General features: G+C 34.4%; 2 long non-coding RNA genes across 4 annotated transcripts; one reads left to right on the top strand and one right to left on the bottom strand.

The window, feature by feature from the left end:
* Window positions 1-12,628: 12,628 nt before the first annotated feature.
* Window positions 12,629-15,996, top strand: LOC123882454. Its single transcript, XR_006799818.1, has 3 exons — window positions 12,629-13,068; window positions 13,637-14,089; window positions 15,768-15,996. It is a non-coding gene; the product is annotated as an uncharacterized LOC123882454 (long non-coding RNA).
* A 6,456-nt stretch (window positions 15,997-22,452) lies between these two features.
* LOC123882453 lies at window positions 22,453-24,477 on the bottom strand. 3 transcript variants are annotated; one of them, XR_006799817.1, is made up of 4 exons: window positions 24,223-24,477; window positions 23,676-23,750; window positions 23,357-23,431; window positions 22,453-22,701 (listed from the first exon to the last, which is right to left on the bottom strand). It is a non-coding gene; the product is annotated as an uncharacterized LOC123882453 (long non-coding RNA). The 3 variants fall into 3 exon arrangements; XR_006799816.1 differs by lacking the exon at window positions 24,223-24,477 and adding an exon at window positions 23,932-24,157; XR_006799815.1 differs by lacking the exon at window positions 24,223-24,477 and adding an exon at window positions 23,956-24,152.
* Between the last annotated feature and the right edge of the window lie 2,830 nt (window positions 24,478-27,307).

Genomic DNA, 27,307 nt, shown 5'->3' with positions numbered 1-27,307 from the left:
AGCCAAACATGAAAAGATTAACCCGAATGACGTGAAATGAGTAAAAAATATGAAACAAATAAATAGCTTAAAAAAAACAAACGACGTGAATAAATAATTAAAAGTAAATGACCTGAACTGCAAATATTTGGCTACGGTACCGTTCGGCTCAGTTTTTTTTAGGTGTAGAAGCTATTTTAACTATAAAGCTAGCAATAATAGATTTAAAACTAAATTAAAGTTGTTTGGTAAATCTTACTGTTTTAAAAGAAAATCTTAAAAGTTGTTTTTTTTTATTATTTTATTTTATTATAATAATGTTAAAAGATATATTTGATAATATATTATAATTTTTCTTAAAATACAGAAGCTGTTTTTTTCTTACTAGAGCTTTCAAAAAATGTTGTTTGACCGAGTTTCTTACTTCTAAGGAAATAAGAAGAAAAAAAGTTAGGTCAAACGATACCTCCAAGTGGATGAAATTATAGATAGGTAACCTAATAGTAAAATTCTAATAAGGGTAATTTTGCATTTTAAATTAAATTTCGAGTTGCCATGACATACACATGCCACCCTGTAGTTTTTGCCTCTGACCAGTATAAGAGTTTAATTGATATGCACTGACGGTAAAAAATATTTTTACACGATTGTTCAATAAATAACCATCATTTTGTCATGTCAAGACAAGAAAGTGGGGTGATGTGGCGGAAAACATGATTAATATTGGTTGGCAGTGTAAAATTATTTTACACTATCGGTGCATATCAATTAAATCCCCAGTATAATGCGTCTAAGACCATTATAAAATTTTAAAAATAACCAATATAAAAATCCTACAGAGTTAATGACATATGCCAATATAATTTTTTTATAAATATTATACCTAGTTGTTTACTCGAATAAAACCTCTAATATATTTTTTAGTGTTAGGTTATTTATAAATATTATACCTTTTTTTACTCGAACAAAACCCCTAATATATTTTATAGTGTTAGGTTATTTAAATCAAGATATAAACATCAATTCAATATAATGAACATGATTTGAAAGGTTAATATGTATTTACATTTATTTTTGAATGATTTAGATTTAGATTTATCTATGCACTAATTATTATAAATCTAATTGACAATAAATTGACAAGCTATTCAAGGTCTATGAGAGAGCTAAATAAAAGGCTTAATTAGTAAAATGGTCCCTTAAAGACATTTTTGGTTTCAGATTGGTCCCTTAAAGAAAAAAAGGTCCAAATAGGTCCCTTAAAGAAAAAAAAAGTCCGAATAGGTCCCTTAAAGACATCTCCGTTAATCAGTTTGGTCCCTAAAAAGAGGTCTAAATAGGACCAAACTGATTAACGGAGATGTCTTTAAGGGACCTATTCGGACTTTTTTTTCTTTAAGGGACCTATTTGGACCTTTTTTTTTAAGGGACCAATCTGAAATAAAAAAATGTCTTTAAGGGACCATTTTACTAATTAAGCCTAAATAAAATTAAAATGGAGGTGGAGATTTTTGGAGGATGAGGAGGGGTTTCAGAGATACACTTTGTTAACTCACAAATTTGAAACATAGAGGGTTGGCAATTTTTTTATTTTTTTTTTAAACAACAAACTTGATCTACATGCCAACGAAATGAATGCTTCAGATCATGAAAGAAGATGTTTTCTTTCCTGACTCCCACCTTTTTTTTATATCCCAAAAAATTTCATTTTGCTCCTTATGGTTTGAAAAAATTTGGCCAATTTATTTCGGTTTATACAAACCAAAATTTTTAAACATGAAAAAAAATTTCGGTTTATATAAACCGAAATAACATAAATGTTAAGAAAAGAAGACAGATTTATGTGAAAATTCGTGTAGTGCTACCTGTGGTAAATTTAGCATATCTCTTTGAATATAAGTCGTATGCTAATTATTCTTAATCTAGTGTAAAGAAGACAAAATTTACTACAGGATTGACACCGGAATTGTTAAATCTCATTAAGTATAGTATAAGAAAATCTACCTACAAGTTTGAGAAAAGTTCATGCTCTGTTTCTGTACCAGTATCCATTATTTGGTCAAACTGAACCAATTGGATAGTTAATCCTCAAAACAAAAATTATATTTGTAATCTTGACACCCTAAGCTTTCCAACGAGTGGTCGTTTACTCAAATCGGACATTGTTTAGTATTTCAAATAAATTGTGAAATTTGAGGGTCTAATGCTGAATTTATGTAGGAAATCTGGAAAGAAATTTGGAACACAAAATTTCGGTTTTTATTAACCGAATTTTTTGAGTATGACAAAAAAATTCGGTTCATACAAACCGAAATACCCCAAGAGCAAAAACGAAAATTCATGAAGTAGAAAAGACAGACAGTAGGTCGGGAGAGAAAATATCCTGAAAGAAAGGAAGTATATCTTTAGGGATGTACACTTTGTAAACTTAAACTCATAAGTTTGAAATGAGTGTGGAAATTCTAGGAGTGGTTTAACAAAGTAAATTATACTCTTTAAAGTGGAGTGTGAAAATTCTTTTGATCAGCAATCCCGATAGAAATGAGTGTATTAGGGTCGTAAGGTATTATTCTCTGATTATCGTTAGATAATTATCTACAATGGAATGAAAACGAAGCCACTAAATTGATAAATATTATTTTTTTTTATAAATATTATTAAAACTACCCCAATTATTAGAGGTTTTTTATACATTATTTTTCAATACACATACACATTGCAAACAACATAACACTAAAAATAATTGATCGATATATTTTTTGATAAAAGCAAAAAAAAAAAACCCAACGCTAAAAATAATAGATATAACAAATCTAACCTTTATCAGCAGAGATTTTCTTTGTTGAGAGCTTATCGTTCAATGAGGTATACTTGCTAGTTACCTCAATTTCTCCTGCAATAGTAAAACAGTTATAATCATTAAATAAATGAGAATATGCCTAAGCAACACAAATTGGCTTAAGATCGATAGTAATGTAACATTTGAATGTGAATTTGTTTTTCTTTCACATTGACAAAAAATAAATATACTTAATAAAATTATGGTGATAAAATAAAATGGGCAACCAACCATTTTAGTCCTTGTAAGTATAATACACAATGAGATTAGACCTTTAAACAACTTATGAATATGTTAAAATCATTTCATAAATTATCTCAATTAGTGTCACAAGGTCTTATTGGCTCAAGAACCAAGTCAATGTACAATATGAGTTTTATTGAACATTTTGTTTAAAACTTTTTAGTTCTTGCATAAAATCCAAAGTATATATAAAAGAAATATAATCCAAAGTAAAGTAACAATCACAAATTATTAATTGTTCTATGATTGGACAAGATTTATGGTGAACATTTTTAATTGTAAAATTTTCTCTACATCTTTGTTTTATTCAATTAGATCTGAGAAATTCTAATTTCCTACTAACAAACAATTTTGACATATAAAATATAAAATAAGTGATAAGTCACTAAATAAATATAAAAGAATCAACTTTATATTGTATACCTTCTGAATTTGATGAACTCTTTGTATTGTATTCCATGACAAATTGGATATTGAACGTATGAAAGTACTGAGGAGCTAATGAAGAATAGGCAGATGTTTGGCAAATGTTTAGGGTTTTATCTTACGCTCTTCCTTGGAGTAACTCATATGGGTGGGTTTGAGCGTTTTAATAAAATTGTGCATTTGGTCAAAAGCAATATATTTTTAAAACAATAATAAGAAAAGGGAAAATAAAATTTCTAGTTTAATATTCATTTTACAACCAACTCGTGTGAGAATTCAATTTTGTTTCTTGACCTCTTTGACTGTCAAAAATAAATTTAATTGTGCATTAATTTAATTTTTTATAAAAATTTTTGTAATTTAATCTTTTGAAAAACAGTATTTTAAAACAATACATTTATTATTTTTTTAAAAAAATTTATTTTTCAAAATTTTCGTTATAATTTTTTAATGAAAAATACAAATTATAATATTATTTAAAATAAAAGTAATTTTTACTTTATATTAAATTTTCTATAAATATTTTCTTTAATAAAAAACAGCATTTTTTAAACTAAACATCAATATATAATTTTTTTTAATATGGTTTTTCTTTAAAAAAGCAGTTTTAATAAGTTTTTATACAATTGCATTTTAATCCTTATAATACTTTTATTTTATTTTTTATTTATTTTTTTAGTTCTTGAAAATATAAAAAATATATTTTGGTCATTGCATTTTTCACCATATAAAATTTGTTCATGTTGAAAGGAGTTTTTTATTTATTTTTGTAATATTCATTTTCGTCCTTATGTAGACGCACCTTCGGAATTTGATGAAATCTTTCCATGACTAATTGAATATTGAACGTATGAAAGTACTGAGGAGCTAATGAAGAATAGGCAGATGTTTGGCAAATGTTTAGGGTTTTATCTTACACTCTTCCTAAGAGTAACTCATATGGGTGGGTTTGAGCGTTTTAATAAAATTGTGCATTTGGTCAAAAGCAATATTTTAAAAAAAAAAAAAATAGGAAAAAGGAAAACAAAAATTATAATTTAATATTCATTTTTCAACTAAGTCGTGTGAGATTTTAATTTTGTTTCTTGACTTCTTTGACTGTCAAAAATAAATTTAATTGTGCATTAATTTAGTTTTTTATAAAATATTTTAATTTAATCTTTTAAAAAATAGTATTTTAAAAGAATACATTTATTATTGTTTTTATAAAAGTAATTTTTATTTTTTATATTAAATTTTCTATAATTTTTTTAATAAAAAACAACATTTTTTTTTCACTAAACATCAACATATAATTTTTTTTAATATTGGTTTTCTTTAAAAAAGTAGTTTTTATATAATTGCATTTTAATCCTTATAATACTTTTATTTTATTCTTTATTTATTTTTTTAGTTCTTGAAAATATAAATAATCTATTTTGGTCATTGCATTTTTCATCCTATAAAATTTGTTCACGTTGAAAGGAGTTCCGGTAAATTTTTTGTAATATATATTCATTTTTGTCATTATATATGTAGACGCACCTTCAGAATTTGATGAAATCTTTGTATTGTATTCCATGACTAATTGGATATTGAACGTATGAAAGTACTGAGGAGCTAATGAAGAATAGACAGATGTTTGGCAAATGTTTATGGTTTTATCTTATGCTCTTCCTTAGAGTAACTCGTATGGGTGGATTTGAGCGTTTTAATAAAATGTCCATTTGGTCAAAAGCAATGTTTTTTTAAAAAAAAAATAAGAAAAAGGAAAATAAAAAATTATAATTTAATATTCATTTTTCAACTAAGTCGTGTGAGCTTTTAATTTTGTTTCTTGACCTCTTTGACTGTCAAAAATAAATTTAATTATGCATTAATTTAATTTTTTATAAAATATTTTAATTTAATCTTTTAAAAAATAGTATTTTAAAAGTTTATAAAAGTAATTTTTATTTTATATTAAATTTTCTATAATTTTTTTTTAATAAAAAACAACATTTTTTTTCACTAAACATCAATATATAATTTTTTTTAATATGGGTTTTCTTTAAAAAAAGTAGTTTTAATAAGTTTTTATATAATTGCATTTTAATCCTTATAATACTTTTATTTTATTCTTTATTTATTTTTTTAGTTCTTGAAAATATAAAAAAATCTATTTTGGTCATTGCATTTTTCATGTTGAAAGGAGTCCAGTAAATTTTTTGTAATATTCATTTTCGTCCTTATATATGTATAGACGCAAATGGAGGTATATATGAATATCAAATTTTTTTATATATTACGCGGATCGATTATATTGTAAAAAAATATTTATATGTACTAAAAATATAACAAGGAGCAAAAGTAAAAAGCTGTATATTTGCAAAGACTAAAAATAAAAATATTTTGTACAGTTACCAAAAGAAAAAAACGATATATGTATATAAGAACGAAAAATATATTTAAACATTTTTTTATGTAACTTAATAATTTTTGAAGTGTTTTATTGCTATTGTTGAAATCAATTATTGTTGAATATATTGTTGAAATCATTAATCTAAATAAAATAAAATTTGAAAATTATTTATTAATTATCACCTTTCCAAAGAATATATTTTTAAATGTATTTTATGTTATACATGTATTGAATACTACTTCGTCCTTTTTTTTTGTTTACAATGAGCTGGGGATCGAACCCAGGACCTATAACGTACTACTCAAACCCCTCACCACTAGACCAAACCTAGTGGCTTACTACTTCGTCCTTTTTACAAACACATTTGTCACTTAATTTTATGCATATTGTAAAAAAAAGTTGGTATTATTTTTATAAACACGAACGTCTAAATATTAGAGAACAGAATAAACATCCTAATTATATTGGCAGTCCGATTTATTCTATCCCTTATAGCTCGTAAATATACTAATAAAAAAAATGTGCCATCATTTTTAGCTCAAAACAGCGTTTATGTAAGGTCGATTTCGAGAAGACTTATGATTCGGTTGACTGGGGTTATTTGGATGCTGTTATGGGAAGAATGAGTTTTCCGACCCTTTGGAGGAAGTGGATTAAAGAATGTGTGTGTACTGATGACGGATCGTCACACTCTCTAATCCAGGCCTATTTTAGCAACATTAAATGCTTTTTAGTAGGTTTTAAGCAATAAATGTAAGAGAAATCTAATCATAAGCTTGATTACTTGTTTTGCAAGAAAACAGGAAAAATTGCAGGAAATTGCTGATTTTCACTACGCTGGGGGCGTAGCCCATCACGCGCCGCGTGATGGAGATCACAGGGAGCCAAGTTTTCACTTTGATCACGCGCGACGTGATACCTGACCACGCGCGGCGTGAAGCTTTGTTCAAGAATTAGATTGCTCTCTGACTTGATCACGCGCGGCGTAACACTTGACCACGCGCGGCGTGAAGAGAAGAGGAACAACTACGCCGGGGGCGTGGAGCTATCACGCGCGGCGTGCAGATGGCAGAGTTGAAGATCAGAGGCCTCAGAGTTGATCACGCGCCGCGTGATACCGTTACACGCGCGGCGTCGTTGAAGAAATTGCAACCACGCGCGGCGTGATAGATCTGGCGCGCGGCGTGGTTGCGTTCACTATATAAGGATTCTGCATTTTTCTGTTTAAGGGTTGGAAAATTCTGCAATATTCATCGATTCTCTGATTTTGGAAGCATCAAGATCCAGATCAAGGACTCCATAGGATAGCTCCGAGCACCTCAATAGCATGGATTCTCAAGCCATGAAGTTGAAGCGAGGACGCGAACGAAGCAACATGAGGAGCTAAATCCCTTGTGGAGGTAGGATCTAGGATAGCTTAGGATGTAGATTAATCTCATGTAATCTGCTTAATTGTAAGAATTTACTCTGTAACAGTGTTTACTTAATGCAATTCGTCTCTTAATGCTTTATAATCCTTCATTAGTGTTGTAATGATTTCGAGTTAAGTCACGTGCGAGAGTATTGATTTAATTTCTGAACTGAATTGCATTGAGCACTCGAGTGTTTCCGGTCGAGAGATTGAGACATAGAGTGTAGCGAACGATCGACGCGCTTTCATATCATTCGTTGTAGGTAGCTTCCGCCCGAGAGATCGGGGGAGTATCGACAACGAATAGAGTGGATTTTGACAAGAGATTGCGATTCACTAATTTGTTGATCTAGTTGTGAACACTTGAGTAAATTCCTATGATATAGTAGATTGCATGTGGTTTAGCTATAGACTAGGTGATTCCGATGATTCTACCTCGCTTTTCCATTATATCAAAGCACGTTTTCTAACAATTCATCACGCAACATACCCCCAATTTATGTGTATTTCTTGCATAATGTTTATGAACACTATTAGACTAGTTTAATCACACAATCCCTGTGGATCGATATTTTTATTACTACGTGGTAATTCGTTCACTTGCGAAAATTATCCATCAAGTTTTTGGCGCCGTTGCCGGGGATTGTGATTGATTCGACAAGGCGATAGTGTTCATATTTTCTGTGTTTTCCTTATTTTTCTGTTTTATATTTTTCTCCCGGAGCGTTCTACTTGTGTGTTTCCTTGTGCATGCGGAGAACAGGTCCCATTGCGCTGCAGTTCGATCCAGAAATTGAAAAGACAGCTCGCGCAATTCGGAAGGCAACAAGGGAAGCTCAAGCTTCAAGAGGAAAAGCTTTGCTAGGTGGTACACCGGACTGTCAAGGACAGAGTTCAGCTACAATGGAAGAAGAGCACGTTCCACCGGTCCACGTTCCACCGGTTCCTCAACCACAAAGGCGTACTCTTGGTGATTATGGGAGAAGAGACAATGACGCGTTGGCAAATCAAGGCTTTCAACCGGCGAATCCTGTCTCATTTGACATCAAGAACACGGTCCTCTCCGCCCTAAAAGAGAATCCTTATTCAGGATCGGAAGCTCAATGCCCGAACCTACACTTGTCTCACTTCTATGAAGCTTGCGACTATACCGATCCACCGGGGGTGAGTGAATCGGACAAAAGACTGAGGTTATTCAAGCATTCTCTCACCGGCCGTGCTAAAGATTGGTTGGATACGATACCAGCCGGAACTATTGAGACTTGGAGACAGCTGGAGCGGAAGTTCTTAGACCGCTACTTCCCTATTCATAAGTTTTTGGAAAGAAGGGCTGAAATTAGCAACTTCGAGCAAGCAGATGGGGAGACGCTGTATGATGCTTGGGAGAGGTTCAAAGTTTGTCTTAAAAGGTGCCCGAATCACGGTTTCGATGGCCACAATCAGATGCAAATGTTTACCCAAGGTTTGAGGGCTCAAACGCGAATGATACTTGACGCATCAGCCGGTGGTTCGTTGAAGAACCGTGACGAGACTGAAGCAAGAGAGTTGGTGGAAAGTATGGCTCAAAACGAGTATAGAGCTACTAATGATAGAGGAGCCAAAAAGAAAGGCGGAGTGTTGGAATTGGATACTCAAACAGCACTATTAGCACAGCAAAAGCTAATGACTAGCCAAATGGAAGCAATGATGAAGCTGCTGTCCAATCCACAAGTTCAATCTTCTCCAATAGGTAAAATTGACAATGTGCGTTGTGATTTTTGTTTGCAGGACCACCCAAATGGCGGATGTTTCCCGGAGGGTTCAGAGGAAGCTCGCTACTTAGCTAATTTCCGGAAGCCGTACAACAACAATAACAACGGGTCCGGGTGGGGGAACGGTATGCAAGGTCAAGGTGCACCGCAACAGCAGCAAAGGCCTCCATCAAGGATGGAAGAGACTCTAAATCAGTTCATGCTCATGACCCAAAGCAACTTTGAAGCGATGAAATCGAGTCAAGCAACCTCTAACAAGAACCATGAAGCTTCTATCAAGAATTTGGAGGTGCAAATGGGTCAGCTGTCAAGACAGTTTTCGATGTTACAAAATCAAGGAGGTTTCGGTGGAAACACTCATGATAATCCGAAAAATGAAACTTGCAATGGAATCACTTTGAGGAGTAGAGAGATACCGGAAAGGCCAGCTGTGGAGAAGCCTTTGAAGAAGAAAGTCATTGAGGGAGAGGTTGAAAATAAGCAAGAGGTTGTAGTTGAAAATGAGAGGCATGAGGGAGAAGTAGAAAATGAAAATATATCTAAGGAAGTGGAGATTAGTGAGGATGAGGAAGAAGAAGTTGAAAAACAGAGGGAGATAAAAGAAAAAGAGAGCAAGAAGGTTGAGAAAGGTAAGGGAGTCGATGAATCGCCATATGCTAGGATGCCTTATCCTAGGAGAAAGAAAGTTAAGAATCTTGAGCGAGAGAAGGAGTTCAAGAAGTTCATGAAAGTGTTGAACAAGCTTGAGATGGCTATACCATTGGTTGAGGCATTGGAACAAATGCCAAGTTATGCAAAGTTTTTGAAGGAGCTGCTTACAAAGAAAAGAAAACCGTTAGATGATGAAATGGTAAGTATGACGGAAGAGTGCAGCGCCCTCATCCAACGGAAGCTACCTCAGAAAAAGAAAGATCCGGGGAGTTTTACAATTCCATGCTCTATTGGAAATCTCACTATTGAAAAGGCTTTGTGTGATTTGGGTGCTAGCATAAATCTGATGCCGTTATCAATGATGAAGAAAATATTGGGAGCGGTAGCAAAGCCGACAAAGATGAGTCTCTCTTTGGCGGATAGATCGATTGTGCATCCGGAAGGGATTCTCCATGATGTATTGGTTAAGGTTGCTGGGTTTGTTTTTCCCGCAGATTTTGTGGTTTTAGACATGGAAGAAACTAGGGATTGGGAGCCCTTGCTCCTTGGTAGACCCTTCCTAGCAACTAGCCGTGCCCTAATTGATGTAGAGATGGGTGAACTCATGCTAAGGACCGATGATCAGCAGGTCACATTCAATGTCTTTGATAAGATGGAGTGTGATGATGGAGACCCACAATGTTTTAAAATCCAGGTTTATGATCATATTGTTAAAGATGCTCTTAAGTTACCTTGGAATGCACACTACTTGCCACATGGTGGCACTACCTTTCCTTAGCCCCTAGGGGTATGGAACGTCAAGCATCGGGACGTTAAACAAGCGCTGGTTGGGAGGCAACCCAACGGTTTCTAATGTTTTAGTGTGTTTTGTTTTTGAAGTATGTAGGTAGGTATGCAGCAGAAGCAAGGACGGAAGCAAAACAGGGCAAAACATAGCTCTACTACGCCGGGGGCGCAGTACAATCACGCGCGGCGTGATCCTTCAGTACAGAGGAAGGAGTGTTTAAAAGATATTACGCGCGGCGTGGGAGTGTATCACGCGCTGCGTGAAGCCTGGAGAAAGATGGACTCTCTGACTAGTGATTACGCGCCGCGTGATGGTCATCACGCGCGGCATGGCCTTTATGAAGAAGTTCTTGACCGTTACAATTGGTACTGCGCGGCGTAGAAAGGGTCACGCGCGGCGTGGCTGCACAGGAAAGCGTGTAAAATTTGAATTTCTTCATCTTCTCAACCATTCCATCAATCCCATCATCAATCCACACGCCCTCTCACGCGAAAAACTCCATTGTTAACCCATTTTCATCCTTCAAACCTCTCCAATTTCATTTCTAATCACCTGCAATCATCCCATTCCTTCACATTCACATACCACCCATATCACCCACTCCAATTCCACTTCCAATTCCTCATTTCACCACTTTCCCAAATCAACCCATTTCAACCTCTACACTCTCAACATGTTGACACGGTTAACAGGGAAAGGGAAGAAGAAGAGTGACGCCAATCCGGCACAAGAGCCACCAAAGAAAGCAAGAACCAAGATGAGTGCAAGCAAAGGACAATCCTCTTGGACCGCTCAAGCATCTCCTCCTCGCCGGAGCAATGTTACTCGACCACAGGTCCACCCTCACTTCATCAGTGAAGTTCATGAGAAAAGGTACAAACAAATTCGAACCTTTACTATTAATCAAGAGAAGGGTTTTGGTGAGGATCTGCTGAATGGTGTAGCTGAGATAGGAAATGAGATTAAGTCTAGGGGATGGGAGAAGTTTAATAAGTTGATGATGAAAGATGAAGTTAATCCTGGCAATCAGATGTGGGCTAGGGAGTTCCTTGCAAATGCCTATTTACCGGATCAACCAATGTTTCCGGAATATACTTATGTGGTTAGGGGTGTTAAGGTGAGTTATTCTTTTGAATCTATCAACAATCTGCTTGGTTGTGCTGCGGGAGGTGTGTGTGTGAATTCTTGCGTGATAGAGAGAGGATCGACAAGAGTGGTATCGAAGTTAGGGAGGAACTGAAAAGTATAGTGTGTCGACCGGGAGCAAGGTGGCTAGCCCACTCACCAGCTTCTCTCCCTAGAAGGTTGAGTTTAACAAGTTTTAATCCCATTCACCGAGCTTGGGGTGAATTTTGGTTGAAGAATGTGAGGGTTGTTGGTAACAATTCAGAGATTCAGCTTGATAATGCTTACGCGGTCCGATTGTTGGTTGAAGGGAAGTACATTAATCTTGGGTATTGGTTACAAAAAGATCTCCATGAAATAGCCAATCATCCGAATCCTACTTTTACTTTGGGGCATTGCAACTTAATTGCTGCTTTGTGTAGAGCAAACAATGTTCCAATGGATGTGCAAGAAGGTGATCTTCATCCTGTTCGCCCCTTGTCATTATCTTACTTCATCAAAAAGTTTGAGAGAGGTCCTATTGTGCCCCGTGGTGAGGGGAATGCTGCAAGGGAGGAAGCTTTGAGAGAAGAAGAAGAAATCAATAGGTTTGAAGATGGTGATCATCCGGACCAACAGGGGGATCCGGTACATGAGTCTCAAGGGATGCCGGAGCCAGCCCCTCCTCGTTACTCTCATGATATGAACCAGCTTGCTTCTATGTTGCATCAGATGGAAATTCACTAGTACAAATATAACATATTACACAGCATGTTTACATCTGACGAGCATATGTCAGATGTAAAAGGCTATGTGGAGTAACCTTTTCATCTGGCTTCAATATCCACAGATGTAAAAAATAAATAGACAAGACTTTTTACATCTGACTTCAATGTACCAGAAGCATAACTAAACGCGGTGGCAATCTTGTAATTATGGTGAAAATTATCTAAAATATGTATGTATCTGGCCATATTTAGGCACAGATGTAAAATGTCAGGTTAAATACAAAAAAAAAAAAATATTTTTGGAACGGTAATAGTGTGATATCTCTCTCCCAAGACTTCAGAAAAAACCCTCACCTTCGCAAGAACCGGCGATGCAAACCCTCACCGCCGTCCTCTACCGGCGACAAGATTGAACCCTCCGCAACCTTTAATCAACTCACCACCAGCGCCGTCCTCTCTCTCACTCGCAGTCGTCCTCTCTCTCACGAACCCTAACTCCAAATCGAAGCTTAACTCCAAATCGAAGCTTCTCTTTCTTTCTCCGGCCTCTACTCTCACGAATCGAAGCTTGTCGTTCTCTCTCACCCTAGATTCGCGATCGAAGAGATGTCTCTCTAACACTTGTTCTCTCTCGAACCCTAGCCTCCAATCCCTTTCATTGAATCACAAATTCTAATCCCTAATTGAAGAACCAAGGCTTACTGAACCCAAATCGAAGCTCAGTGAAACGAATCAAAGCTCTCTCAGCTCGTTACAGAGTCATAAACTGGTGAGTTCTGACGATTAAGGGTTTTTAGGTTTTAGCATATGTTTATCTTTCATTTTAATCTTTGATTTTGATGATTAAGGGTTTAATCCTGTGTAATTTTTTGTAATCTTCTACTTTTGCTTTTGTATATTGAACCATAAAGTGGGACTTGAATTGTTTTTTGTGAATGTGATTATTGAAAAGATTGATGTTTTGTTTTTATGGTCAATTTGATTATGGAATTTAATTAATGGGCCAGAATTGATGTTTGAAGCATTGTGGTGTCAGCATAAACTGTCGCCGTAATTGGTTTGTGTTAAGTATATTTTAGCTCACAACATATGTTTTATTTTTTATATTCTGAGATGTGATGATCTCTGGAGAGAGCATAAATTGAAAATGGATTATGTGAACATGGATATGACTTTATGGGACACTGCGAATTATATGAAAAATGAGAACTTTGTTGATGGGTTGTAGGATGATGATATTTTGAGCTTTATGAAACTGTGTATGACTTTGATTTACAGTTTTAATAATGTTCATTTTGATGCTAATGCGTTTGTTTGCTTGACTTTCTACATTGAAGTTCCGGGAGAAGACAATGGATGATCAAGAACCTACTGATTTGCTGGTTCATACAGTCGTGGCCTCTGTTGTGCCAGAATTGCTTAGCAAGAAGACTACTTTGAAAAGGGTGACTTGATTTCATCTCAATTTTTATGTATTTGAAACATAATTTATCTTTGTGTTTGATGGTTAACACTTAACAAGGTTCCTCTTTATGGTTGATTTTTATGCCTTTATTATGATTATTAGAATTTAATTTGTTGTTCTGAATTCTGAACAATGGCCATGATCCTTAGCTTAGCTATTAAGTAGAAGGTTTAGGATAAATTGGAAACTCACTCATCTTTCTTCCATGGCCGAACCACACACTCCACCATCACTATACACTCACTCAAAATTCATCTCTCCACCATTTTCATCCTTTCGAAGCTTGTTTGAAAGCTAGGAGTTGTGATGAGCTTCCTCTTCTAAGGTAACTAGAACTTCTTTTCTTCTCCATAGCAGGTCAAGCTCTTAGAGCTTGAAGAATGGTTTTATGTCTTTTTCATATTTATGATTTAGTTAACTCCTAATGGAAGTCTTATAGTAGCTATTATGAAACTAGTGTGTTAAGGGTAGTTAGATGGATTTTCATGGTTGAAACCATGGCTTTCACAATAGTCAGTAGCTAGGCATTTGAGAAAATTCCAATTAATCAAGAACTTAAAGTTTGTCATGGTTTAATTAAAATTAAAACTATTCTATGACTTGTGGTACTTACACTTTTCTTGTGTTTAACTTAAAAGAGAAAAGCCCTAATTTATTTGTGCAAGTCATGTCTTCTTTAAAAGAAAATTTACAATTTATCAAAGACATGGGAGTTGCTTCTGCTGCTTTGAAATTAGACCCTCTGTAGCTTTTGAAAACATGTATTGATGTGGTCTAATTTTGAAGAATAAAAGTGAGGGTTTAAATCTACTTAGCTTAAAATTTTGAGTTACTTTGGAAAAGAAATTTTTAAGTTAAGATAAGCTTTTGATGATTGTTTTATACAAGTAGATTATTGGTTTTGGGAATGAAATGTTTGAACTAGCCATGTTTTATTGAGGGCCGAGGCATGTATAGTACATGTATCATGCTTCTTTTCAAAATTTTCATGCTATTTTAAAAAGAGAATGATCATGGTTTAGAAGAAAACAATTATTTAGTAACTCAATGAAATTTACTTTGTTTGGAGATGAAACTAGAAACATTTTCATTGCAACATGTATAATTATTTCTCATTGTGATTATTAAGTGATTGTTTACACGAGCCTTTTGATCTTCAATAAGGTTGCTACATGTTAAGTTGACACTGCTTTATGTAAGATTTGCTTCAAGTTTTGGGACTGGTTTATGCAACATATTTGGGGTACAGCCTAACGGCAATGACTGTGGATATTATGTAATGAAGAATATGATTGACATTGTCTCCGCTAGTATTACAAAGAATTGGATGGAGGTATTATATTTTTCTTTATCGACATTATATGTATTTTTCGTTAACCTCTGTTGATGTTTAGCAGACTGCTTATGCTTTTATGGTAAATCTGTATAGGTTTGGTTGGCACTTAATAAGTGAAATTAACAAACAAATAGTGTAGATAGTGGAACCACAAGTTAGATTATGAGACAGAAGTATTGATTGCTGCATTTTTTCTGCATAAAAAGAAGTATTGATTGCTGCATTTTTTCTGCATAAATGAGACTGGTTTTCTGTATATTCATGCATAAGAATGAGACTGTTTTGCTGTAAATTTCTGCATGAAATTGGGACTGGTTTGATGGATTTTTCTGCATAACAACGGCACTGCTTTGCTATAAATTTCTGCATAAAAAGAAGGGCTGGTTTGCTGCATTTTTCTGCATAAAGGGGACTGTTTTCTTTGTTTCTTTTCTGCAGAATTCTACAGGTTGCATGCTCCCAATTGCGCGGGCGCGCCACACCCTTCGTGGGGCGCTCGAGGCAGCAGCCTTTAGCTCACTTTGTGTTGCATTTTGTTCGATTTTAGATCATGCAGTATGATACTACCTGAATGTATGTTAATTTATATATATGAATAAGTTGATCATGTATACGTAATGAATTTGAGCCATGTATGTATAAGTAAATATATATTTACATATTGTAGGTGTTCGATAATCCCACGACATTAACAGAGGAGGAGCTGTATGAATTGTGAAACCGCTGGGCAACTTGTTTTCTTGACCTATATATATAATCCTGAGGTAGATTATGATGTTGCCGATGAGGCTTAGGAGCTAGCTAGGTTAATTTGTATGATGTTACGATGGATTCATATTAATTATGATGTTTTGAATTGTAATGACATTTGGTATTTTGCTTGAATGTTGAATTGTATGACATTTTGGATGAATGTTGAATTGTATGACATTTGGTATTTTGGATGAATGTTGAATTTTAATGACATTTGATTATATTTTGCAACTGTATTTTGGTTGAATGTTAAATTGTAGTGGTATTTTAGTTTTTTTAATTATAAAAAAGGATTTAAAATATAAAAAAGAAAACGCAGGGTTTTGAAAAAAAATAATTAAATAAAGTTACTATTTTACATCTGGTGGACTTGGTCAGATGTAAAAGGTCCAATTTAATTAAAAAAAAAAAATTGGTCAGCTGAAACTTGAGAACAGAGGTAAAAGGGGATACTTTTACATCTGGCGAATGTCAGATGTAAAAAGCATAAACTTACTACTTCTCGTACGTCTACCTCTGACTTGGGCCAGATGTAAAAGGGGGTTTTGGCCAGATGTAAAAAGTGTTTTCTGTACTAGTGATTTCACAATACTCCGGGCTGCCTAATCTCTACTTTGATACCGCCTCTTCCATGTACACCGAGGCGATGACTTACCGTTCTACCTTCCCTCCTCCTACTTTTGGGACTTTGTATCCCGCTGATGCTGATTGGGAGGCACATCAGGCGAGGGAGCTGACATCATTCCAGGCCAGGCAAGCTTACAATTCGGGTCTGAGAACTTCTGAGTTGGCGGAGATCGAAAGGCGCCGCCGGGTTGAGCAGGATGAGGCAGCTGCTATGGAGAGGGAGATGCTGGATGTGGATGGGCTGAATCTGAACTTGAATAGCCCGTTCACAAACTACTTCACTGGCCAGCCGGATGACACCGTTTGACGTCTTTGGTTATGAATTTCTGCTGCTGCTACTCTACTACTCTATCTCTACTTTTTACTTTCTACTACTTTACTTTTGTTGGTTTGTAATAATAATTTGATGTTGCTTGGATTTGGCTGGATTGTACTATTTTAACCTTGAATTTGAACTTTGTCATGTTTGATTGTGGAATGGTTTTTACTTTTAGAGTTTGTTTCAATACTTTGGCATGTTCCTTCTAGTTACTTGAGTATCAATTGCTTGATTTTCTCCGTGTGTGATATGTGAAACCTGTAGTGCAATAGCTTGTTGCACTCATGTGATCAAGAGGCAAAGGAAAAGAACGCACACTTGTTGACCGGTTCTTTGATTCGACCCAACCGAGAGGTATTGAGCCAAACACTCCTTTTTCTTCTATGTGTGATATCCACTCATGTATTGTCTCTCGATTTTGCTTGTCGTCTTTTTATTTGATTGGTACTTTTGTAGCACACACGAGGCATGTTCCTTGGTCCCTTTGAGCCTTTCTATCCACCCTTACATATAATTATCCTTTGCTTAACCAATTTGAGCTGAAAAAGAAAATGTTATTTTGCACAACCTTAAGAACATTTTGATGAAAAAACAAAAAAAGGAATGACTTTCTTGGAGGTTAGGCACCTAATTAGTGGTGGATGCGCATTGCTCACCACTAAGTTTGGGGTTGCTCTTTGGAATTAGCAACAAATAAAGTTTGGGGTGAGGGTACTAGAGAACTTATAAAAAGTTTTGATTGAAAAATTTCACAAATTGCAAGGCAAAGAAGAAAAGTAAGAAAAAAAAAAAGAGAATGAAAAAAAGAAATGAATGTTGAAAAAGGGAAAAGAAATTCAAAAAGAAGTGATAGCCTTGAATTCAAAAGTATTACAAACTTTACTTGTTGAATTGAAAAAGTTCTCTAGTCCACTATAGTTCAAAAGAAGAAGGGGTTTGGTTTATGAATTTTTGACCTTAGGGGGATCTAACTCCAAGTTTTTCTACTACTCATCCCAAAATGTCACCATCCACCCTAGCCAAGCCACGTTATAACCCTAAAAGACCTCTAATGTGTGTGCACAAAGTGAACCGAATGAATTCTTAGACTACTTGCAAAATTATTGTTGACTTGCATTGATGTGTTGATTTGAGTGAATTACCAAAACTGAAGAGTGTATGTGAGTAGTGTGATGAAATCATAGAGCCTTGGTCGACAAGTGTGAACTACTTGAAAATGTCTTGCGGGAACGATTGTGCAATTGAGCATTGTTTGCAGGTGGATCATTGATCATCAGGTGATTCTCACGTATGTATGATTCGAGTGAATTTAAAAAAAATGCCAAGGTCTTGACACAAAAGCTTGAGGTAAAAGTTGTTTCCTTGAGGACAAGGAAAGGTTTAAGTTTGGGGTTGTGATGACGGATCGTCACACTCTCTAATCCAGGCCTATTTTAGCAACATTAAATGTTTTTTAGTAGGTTTTAAGCAATAAATGTAAGAGAAATCTAATCATAAGCTTGATTACTTGTTTTGCAAGAAAACAGGAAAAATTGCAGGAAATTGCTGATTTTCACTACGCTGGGGGCGTAGCCCATCACGCGCCGCGTGATGGAGATCACAGGGAGCCAAGTTTTCACTTTGATCACGCGCGGCGTGATACCTGACCACGCGCGGCGTGAAGCTTTGTTCAGGAATTGGATTACTCTCTGACTTGATCACGCGCGGCGTAACACTTGACCACGCGCGGCGCGAAGAGAAGAGGAACAATTACGCCGGGGGCGTGGAGCTATCACGCGCGGCGTGCAGATGGCAGAGTTGAAGATCAGAGGCCTCAGAGTTGATCACGCGCCGCGTGATACCGTTACACGCGCGGCGTCGTTGAAGAAATTGCAACCACGCGCGGCGTGATAGATCTGGCGCGCGGCGTGGTTGCGTTCACTATATAAGGATTCTGCATTTTTCTGTTAAAGGGTTGGAAAATTCTGCAATATTCATCGATTCTCTGATTTTGGAAGCATCAAGATCCAGATCAAGGACTCCATAGGATAGCTCCGAGCACCTCAATAGCATGGATTCTCAAGCCATGAAGTTGAAGCGAGGATGCGAACGAAGCAACATGAGGAGCTAAATCCCTTGTGGAGGTAGGATCTAGGATAGCTTAGGATGTAGATGAATCTCATGTAATCTGCTTAATTGTAAGAATTTACTCTGTAACAGTGTTTACTTAATGCAATTCGTCTCTTAATGCTTTATAATCCTTCATTAGTGTTGTAATGATTTCGAGTTAAGTCACGTGCGAGAGTATTGATTTAATTTCTGAACTGAATTGCATTGAGCACTCGAGTGTTTCCGGTCGAGAGATTGAGACATAGAGTATAGCGAACGATCGACGCGCTTTCATATCATTCGTTGTAGGTAGCTTCCGCCCGAGAGATCGGGGGAGTATCGACAACGAATAGAGTGGATTTTGACAAGAGATTGCGATTCACTAATTTGTTGATCTAGTTGTGAACACTTGAGTAAATTCCTATGATATAGTAGATTGCATGTGGTTTAGCTATAGACTAGGTGATTCCGATGATTCTACCTCGCTTTTCCATTATATCAAAGCACGTTTTCTAACAATTCATCACGCAACATACCCCCAATTTATGTGTATTTCTTGCATAATGTTTATGAACACTATTAGACTAGTTTAATCACACAATCCCTGTGAATCGATATTTTTATTACTACGTGGTAATTCGTTCACTTGCGAAAATTATCCATCATGTACGGCAACAACTTCCGTCTTAGTCAATGGTAGTCCGACTGATTAGTTCCCTCTCGAGAGGGGATTAAGGCAGGGGGATCCGTTATCCCCTTTTCTTTTCTTGTTGGCTGCGGAGAGTCTACATGTGTTGATGGAGGCCATGGTGGCGCACAACCTGTTCACGAGGTACAGTGTTGGTGAGCTAGCCCCGATGACGGTGTCACACCTTCAGTTCGCCGATGATACGTTGCTGATGGGAACTAAAAGTTGGGCGAATGTTCGTGCTTTACGGGTTGTCCTTGTGTTGTTCGAGTCTATGTCGGGTTTGCGGGTTAACTTTCACAAAATTATGCTGGTTGGGGTTAACATCCCTGATTCTTGGTTAGGTGAGGCGGCGTCTGCTCTGTGTTGTAAAGTGAGAAAGATTTCTTTCCTTTATTTGGGCCTTCCTATTGGGGGTGATCCGAGGCGTTTAGGTTTTTGGGAACCGGTTTGGATCGTTTAAAGAATCGTTTATCAGGATAGAGGAGTCGCTTCCTTTCTTTTGGTGGTCGTCTAGTTCTGCTTAAATCCGTTTTGACCTCTCTGCCTGTTTATATTCTTTCCTTCTTTAAAGCTCCCTCATGATCATGTTTCAGATAGGTGGCAGTGGCAGTCTGACTTGGACGATGTTTATATTGTTCGTGGTGCATATCAGCTTTTGACGACACAGGATGCGGTTACTTTGGATGCTGCGTCAGGCCTCATTTGGCACCGACAGGTTCCTTTGAAGGTTTCCATATGTGCCTGGCGACTCTTGCGGGACAGGTTACCTACCAAAGCAAACTTGGTTACTCGAGGGATTGTATCTGCGGCGGTCCATCATTGTGTTTCTGGTTGCGGAGAGGTTGAGTCGGCTCAGCACTTGTTCCTTTCTTGCAGCACTTTCGGTGCCCTTTGGTCTCTTGTCAGCTCCTGGATTGGCTCTTCTTTGGTGAATGCTCAGTCTCCTTCAGATTATTTTGTTCAGTTTACGAATTCAGCAGGTAGTCTTCGAGCACGACGTTCTTTCATGCAGCTCATATGGCTTGCTGTTGTGTGGGTTGTGTGGACCGAAAGAAACTACATATTGTTCAGAGGCTCAGCAAACTCAGTGCATCACATGTTGGATAAGATCAAGACTTTTTCCTACAGGTGGTTGAAAACGATGAGTAGTACTTTAGCTTTGAACTGCCATAGCTGGTGGTCTAGTCCTATGCTTTGTTTGGGCCTTGTATAGTTTCTTTTAGTTCATGCATCTTGACTCTTTGTAACCTTTGGCTTGTTCAAAAAAAGGTTTGTGTGAGCTAAAGCCCCACTATGATTTGAGGAAAAAAAATCAATACCATATATATATATATATGTTAAAAGAAAAGATTATACATTATTGTCAAAAAATATTATGCAGTGTTAATTTCACTAATTGACCTAGTTATCCACAATAAAAAAAATGCAAACAAGTATTTTGGCATACTTTTGAATGTGTTAAGCTTTTCATTGTATTTGGTAATAAAATTGTAAATATATTTATAAATATCTATCTAATTTGTTGTTTTGGTTTTTGAATTTGTTTTTTAGTAGTTATGTTGTTTTCGATGTGTTTATTTATCGTTGATGAATGTCCATGAAATTATTAACAAAAGAATTGCTAATTTAGGTCCTAAATTAGCACTGCATGAGATAATAAATTGAAGACATGATAACATAATGATTTTTTCTAGTAACTACCCGAAATTTCTTTAGTTATACCAAAATTTATATATTAAATATAATACCAAAATTGCCCTTATTCTCTAAAAGACAATGTTTTCCTCCTTAACTCGAAACTTAAAATCTTAACAAAATTCAGAGAAGCATGTTTCTGGAGTTCTTAATCATAGTGACACAAATTGTTTTTTTTTATTTTTATAAGCCATACTATGATGACTCTTGTATGCAACCATTGAGGTTGTTCTTGACTCACTCAGTCCAACTTGTTTATATTCACTAACCCCATGTTGTTAGTAAGTTAGTTCTGAAAGTTCGGTTTGACAAAAATTGCGGTTGACTGATAAGCTAATTGACAAGAAATTATTGATAAGAAAGTTGAGTACAAGAATTACAACCTGTTAAATATGTTTGGATCTCATCCCCAAAAGCTAGCTCAAAGGGTGATGTTATCCTCACATATTTATACACTCAACAGCCCGGGAACCTAAGTAATGTGAGACTTCAAACAAACTTCAACGACACAACTACATATTCAACACCCACTCTCACGCCTAGCGTGGTCCTGAGTCAAATGTCCACATTGCAGTCCTTAACCCGACTATGATACCATGTTAAATATGCTCAGATCTCAATTCCAAAAGTTAGCTCATAAGGGTGAAGTTGTCCTCACATATTTATACACTCAACAGTCTGGGAACCTAAACAATGTGAGACTTCGAACAAACTTCAACGACACAAGTACATATTCAACAACTTTGTAATACAAACACATGAGCCTAATAATAAAACTAGTTCCAACCAACTAGGGACAAAGATCCGATGTTTTAATAGCGTCCTTCTGTAAAGATCTGCATCGTTCGATCTCATATCGACGGTTTAGATTATTTTAATGTATAAAATTAGATATAAAATTTGTACCGTTCGATCATAAATAAACAGCCCAAATTCATTACGGTGAAAAAGAGAAAATGTGTCAAAATTTTAATGTAAGGATTCCCGGGTCCAACTAACTACACATCACAAGCTCTAAAGTTCACAAGAACAAAAACAAAAACTACTAACGTCTACATTAAAATTAAAATTACCTCCTATAGTCCTACCCATCTCGAGCATCAAACTTTACACTTGCATGCAAATAAATGAGATTATATAATGATCAAAGAAACTCACATAAATATTCAAGCAAGTTTATAACACAACTCAAAATGTACTTTAAGAGATGATAATTAAGTTTACACTTCCGAAGAAAATATGTTAATATAATTGTCTCTTACCACATGGTCTAGAAAAATATATTAATGGAAATTTAAATCTCATTAGCATCTTCATCCCGAGGAGGCTCATTTAAATCAAAAGTATGATCTGCCCATTTTGCCTTTCCATTTCCATCCCCACAAGATGACTCGCCTTTGGACTCCACTCCTGTTTTAGGTGCAACATCTAAAAAAACAAAAGAAAACACAATATAATGAACTTCTTTGAAGGCAAATATCTACATATTGTAAAATTTCATTGTATAAAATAATTTTGATTGGGATTTATCAATGCACTAATTATTATAAATCTAGTTGACCATAAATTCAATATTCAAGGTCAAAGATGACTTTACTAAACTCAGAATTTAGGTAAATATATAATTACTCCGATTACTATTATAAATAAATTTGACTTTTTTGTACATTGAAAAAATGATGTATTTGGTGAATATTATGAATTGGATTTTAATGTACCAAAAAAATCTAATTTTCTTATAATAGTGACTGGATGGAGTAAACTTTCAAATGAAGTATGAAAATTCTTTTAATCTGCAACTGTGATAGAAATGAGTGTACTAGAGTCGTAAGGTATTTAGAGAAATGTTTATGTGTTGCAAAACAAAATCAGGTACGATTATTTTCTAATTATCATTAGACAACTATTGTGAAATTTTTTCCCATTGTTTTCTCTACATATAGATTGGGAGTGGGAACGAAGCCACTGAATTGATAAATTTTATTAAAATTACAACAATTATCAAAGAAGTTGATTTTTTTTTTTTATTTATACATTAAACAACACAACACTAAAAATAACCGATCGATATAATAAAGCTAACCTTCATAAGCAATGATTCTTTCTTTGGCAAAATCATTTGGTAATGACTCCTCCTTGTTGGTGACCTCATCTTCTCCTGCAACCATACAACAATATTATATATTTTTTGATAAAAAAAACCATACAGCAATAATAATCATTAAACCGATCTATATATGAATTTTAAGATTATTCACTTGTAAGTCCCCCCATTGTATGAATTGTTAAATGCTAGTATTAAAAGTTCTCCAATTATTAAAGAAGTGGAGATTTTCTTTAAACATTATTTTTCAGTTCTCCAATTATTTTTCACTAAAAATAATAGATATAATGAGGCTAACCTCCATCAGCAGAGAAAATCTCTGTTGAGAGACTATTGCTCAATGAGGTATACTTGCTTGTTACCTCAAACTCTCCTGCAATTGTACAACAATAATCATTAAATAAATAAGAAGATGACATTCATAGCAAAATAGATCGACTTAAAGATCAATAGAAATGCAAAATTTATATATCGAATTTTGCTCAAATTGACAATAAATAAATATACTTCAATAATTATTATAATAAATGAATAATAAAATAAAGTGGATGGACATGAGAGATGATCAAACTCTGAACCTCTAGCATACTACTGAAATCTATCATCACGACCAAACCTAATGGCTTATATTTTAATAAGGTTTTAGTTTATTGAAAGTTGAAAACAGCTTATGAAGGGCTATAAAAGAAAAGTATCTAGTTATCTAAGTGCTCTTAACAATATCTTCCTATGGAGATATGAAATATGTTTTGATATATGGAAAGAAACATTTGAGTTTTGAAAAAGTTGCTAGCAAAATTATTTCTAAAGCAATAAGATTAAAAAGTGGGGATATCACTTTATACGCAATATTGGTGGCTAGATGTGAGATTTATGTAAAGAAAACCTATGTAATAATTTCGAGATGTTAGAAATATGAAAATTATGGATCTGGATTCTCTCCAGTTCTTTTTCTCATACTGTCTATTATGTTCTGATCTGGGTTATTCATCTATTTTTTTTTTCTAAAGGAGGGAGGACAAAAAAGGTAGGAGGGGATCCAATTTCGGAAAAAGAATATTTGTCATGGTGGAGATATCTTAGATAAAGGGTTTGAGTTGAATGCTAATGTCTAGTCATAATGGGAAATGATGATGTCCTATTAAAAATGAGAAGTGTATTCTCATGGTATTATCGTGCAGCGATGAAGAATAATAAGTTATTGCTCGTCTGTTCAAATTAGCATACGAGTATTGATTGGCATTTATGTAAGATGTGCATTGAGATTATGTTGATGGTTGAGTAATTTTCCAAGAAAGTCAATATATAAATTGCACCATAATTTTTCAGATATTTTATAAATATGAAATTCTTGGAGTGGTTTAATTTCAAGTAATGTATACTCTTTAAAGTGGAGTATGAAAATCCTTATGAAAATTCTTGAGAAATTAGTGTACTAGCTAGGGTCGTAAGGTATTTGAGAGAGGTGTTATGTGTTATTAAAAAAACTTACGTATAGTATTAATCCGGTTATCATTAGAGAACTAACGTGAATTTTTCTCCTATTTTAGAGTTGTTGTTTGTGTATTCTTTAATTTCTCTATATGTAAGGTGCGAGTGTGTATGTAAATAGAAAATGAGTTTATTATTCACTTTGAAAGAGGAACGAAGACATTGAATTGTTAAATGTTAGTGTCCCAATTATAAAAGGAGTGCAGTTTTTTTTATGAAAACAAAACAATAAAACTAACCTCCATCAGCAGAGATTTCCTCTAGGGAAACACCATTTTGAGATGAGGTCTTGATTTTTTCCACATCTTCTTTAGCACCTATATTAAAAATAATAATCATTAAATAAATGAGAAGATGACATTCAGAGCAACAAAAAAAAATTGCTTAAGATTAATAATAATGCAACATTTATATATGAAATTTATCTAAGATTGACCATAAATTTTGCTGTAAAAAAAATATACTTGATAAAATTATGATAATAAAATAAAGCGGGCAAACAATCATTTTGCTCTGTGAGTATAATTGTTGTCATATCCTTGAATGTACCCAAGATTCAAATACTCACTAGTATCTTTTTTTATTCTTAATTTTATGGACTAATTTGACCCCAAAAATTACATCTGATGACTAAATTGACTAGTTGAAAATGTATTTGAGTACCAAAATATAGTAATTTTTATGAACTAAGAGTGTATTAAACATCAAAAGAAAACTTAAAAATCTCAACTGAGTTGACACCTCCATGCACCTCTTTAATGCCTCACTCAAAAATATATATATTACAAAAATGAAAGAAAAAAAAATGCACAAGAGGGGGTAAAAAAACACCCCTAAAAAGATTTAAAAAAAAATAGAAAAAAAATTGATCTAAACAAATCTAAAAAAAATCAGAGAACCAAAAAACGAAAACCCCAACCACAAATCGGATACACAAACAACAATTCATTGATCTTTGAACACACAGTCAATTGAGCGAAGCAACTCGATTGAAACAAACAAACAATCAATTAATGTAGGGAACATGTGAAAGGTTCAAACAGTCACAAAGGTGTCTAGATTAATTAGACCTTCTAGGGTTTGAAGGTGATTCCGTCGTAGGAGCACCGCCGTGGCATGAGGCTACATCTTCCTATGGGGTTTGTGAATTCAACTATTAACAAGTTATGATTGTTTTTAAAAATTGTAAATCTTTTTATACATCCTTGTTTTACTATCAGATCTAATATTGACAAAGCCTGATTTCACATTAACAAAACGATTTTGACATTTGAAATATAGCTGACTAAAAAATATAAAAGAATCGACTTTAAATTATATACCTTCAGAGCTGGGTGAACTCTTATAGTACTCCATGACTAAAAGAATATTGAAGTAACAAAGTACTGAGAAGCTAACGAAGAATGGACGGATGTTTAATTTTGAGACAGATATTTGGGGTTTTATCTTACACTCTTCCTTAGAGTTTGAGCCTTTTAATTTAATTGTGCATTTGGTCAAAAAGCAATTTAAAAAAAAAATTAGAAAAAAGAAAATATTATAAATAATGGTGATACTAATAATTACTCTTCCCGGTCACTATTATAAGCAAAAAAAAACATTTTTTAGGTTGATTGAAAAAGTAATGTATTTGGTCTATATTATTGACCAGATACATTAGTTTTACAATGAACCTAAAAAACAGTTTTTGGGTTATAATAGGGAGTATTTTACAACGATTTCATGTGAGATTTTAACTATGATTCTTGAGTTTATAACACCTCATTGACTTTCAGAAATAAATATAATTATCCATTAATTTAAAGTTTTTTATAAAAATATAATTAAATTTTTTTACTAATAAATATTTTTAATTTAATCTTTTGAAAAAGAGCATTTTTAGAGAATAAATGTATTATTGTTGATAGGTTAAATAGTAAATGAATAATACAATTTAAAAAGATAATGATGTTCAAAATGAAAATAATTTTACTTTATATTAAATTTTTATTAAAAAAAAAAACTTGTTTTTATTAAAAAAAACATTTTTTTGACATAATTTAAATATATCTTTCTTAGGTCATGGAAACCTAAATCCCGCCGCTTTTCACCCTTAATTTCGCAAAAATGTTATTCAAATTTGTGTGGGACCCATTTATTCTCTACTTAAATAGTCATATTGAATATAGTGGGACCCATATATTGAAAATAGCATATACACGAAACACATTAATTGTTGTGCTAATCCTTTTCCCTTTTCAAGTGGGGCATGATATACAAATCATGAATAACATTATAACGAATATAAATTTTATAAAATTTGTTGTTGAATTGAAAGTTTATATCATATTCTCTTCGTCCCAAAACTTTGGTCCTTTTAATCTTTTAATTTTGTCCAAAAACTTTTATTCTTTAAAGAAAACAATATACAATTAATAATGTTTTACTATTTATGCCCTT

This window comes from Trifolium pratense, linkage group LG4, assembly GCF_020283565.1.
Source record: "Trifolium pratense cultivar HEN17-A07 linkage group LG4, ARS_RC_1.1, whole genome shotgun sequence".
Lineage (NCBI taxonomy): Eukaryota > Viridiplantae > Streptophyta > Magnoliopsida > Fabales > Fabaceae > Trifolium > Trifolium pratense.
The sequence above is the reverse complement of the archived record's forward strand: the minus strand, read 5'-3'. Positions and strand labels throughout refer to the sequence as shown.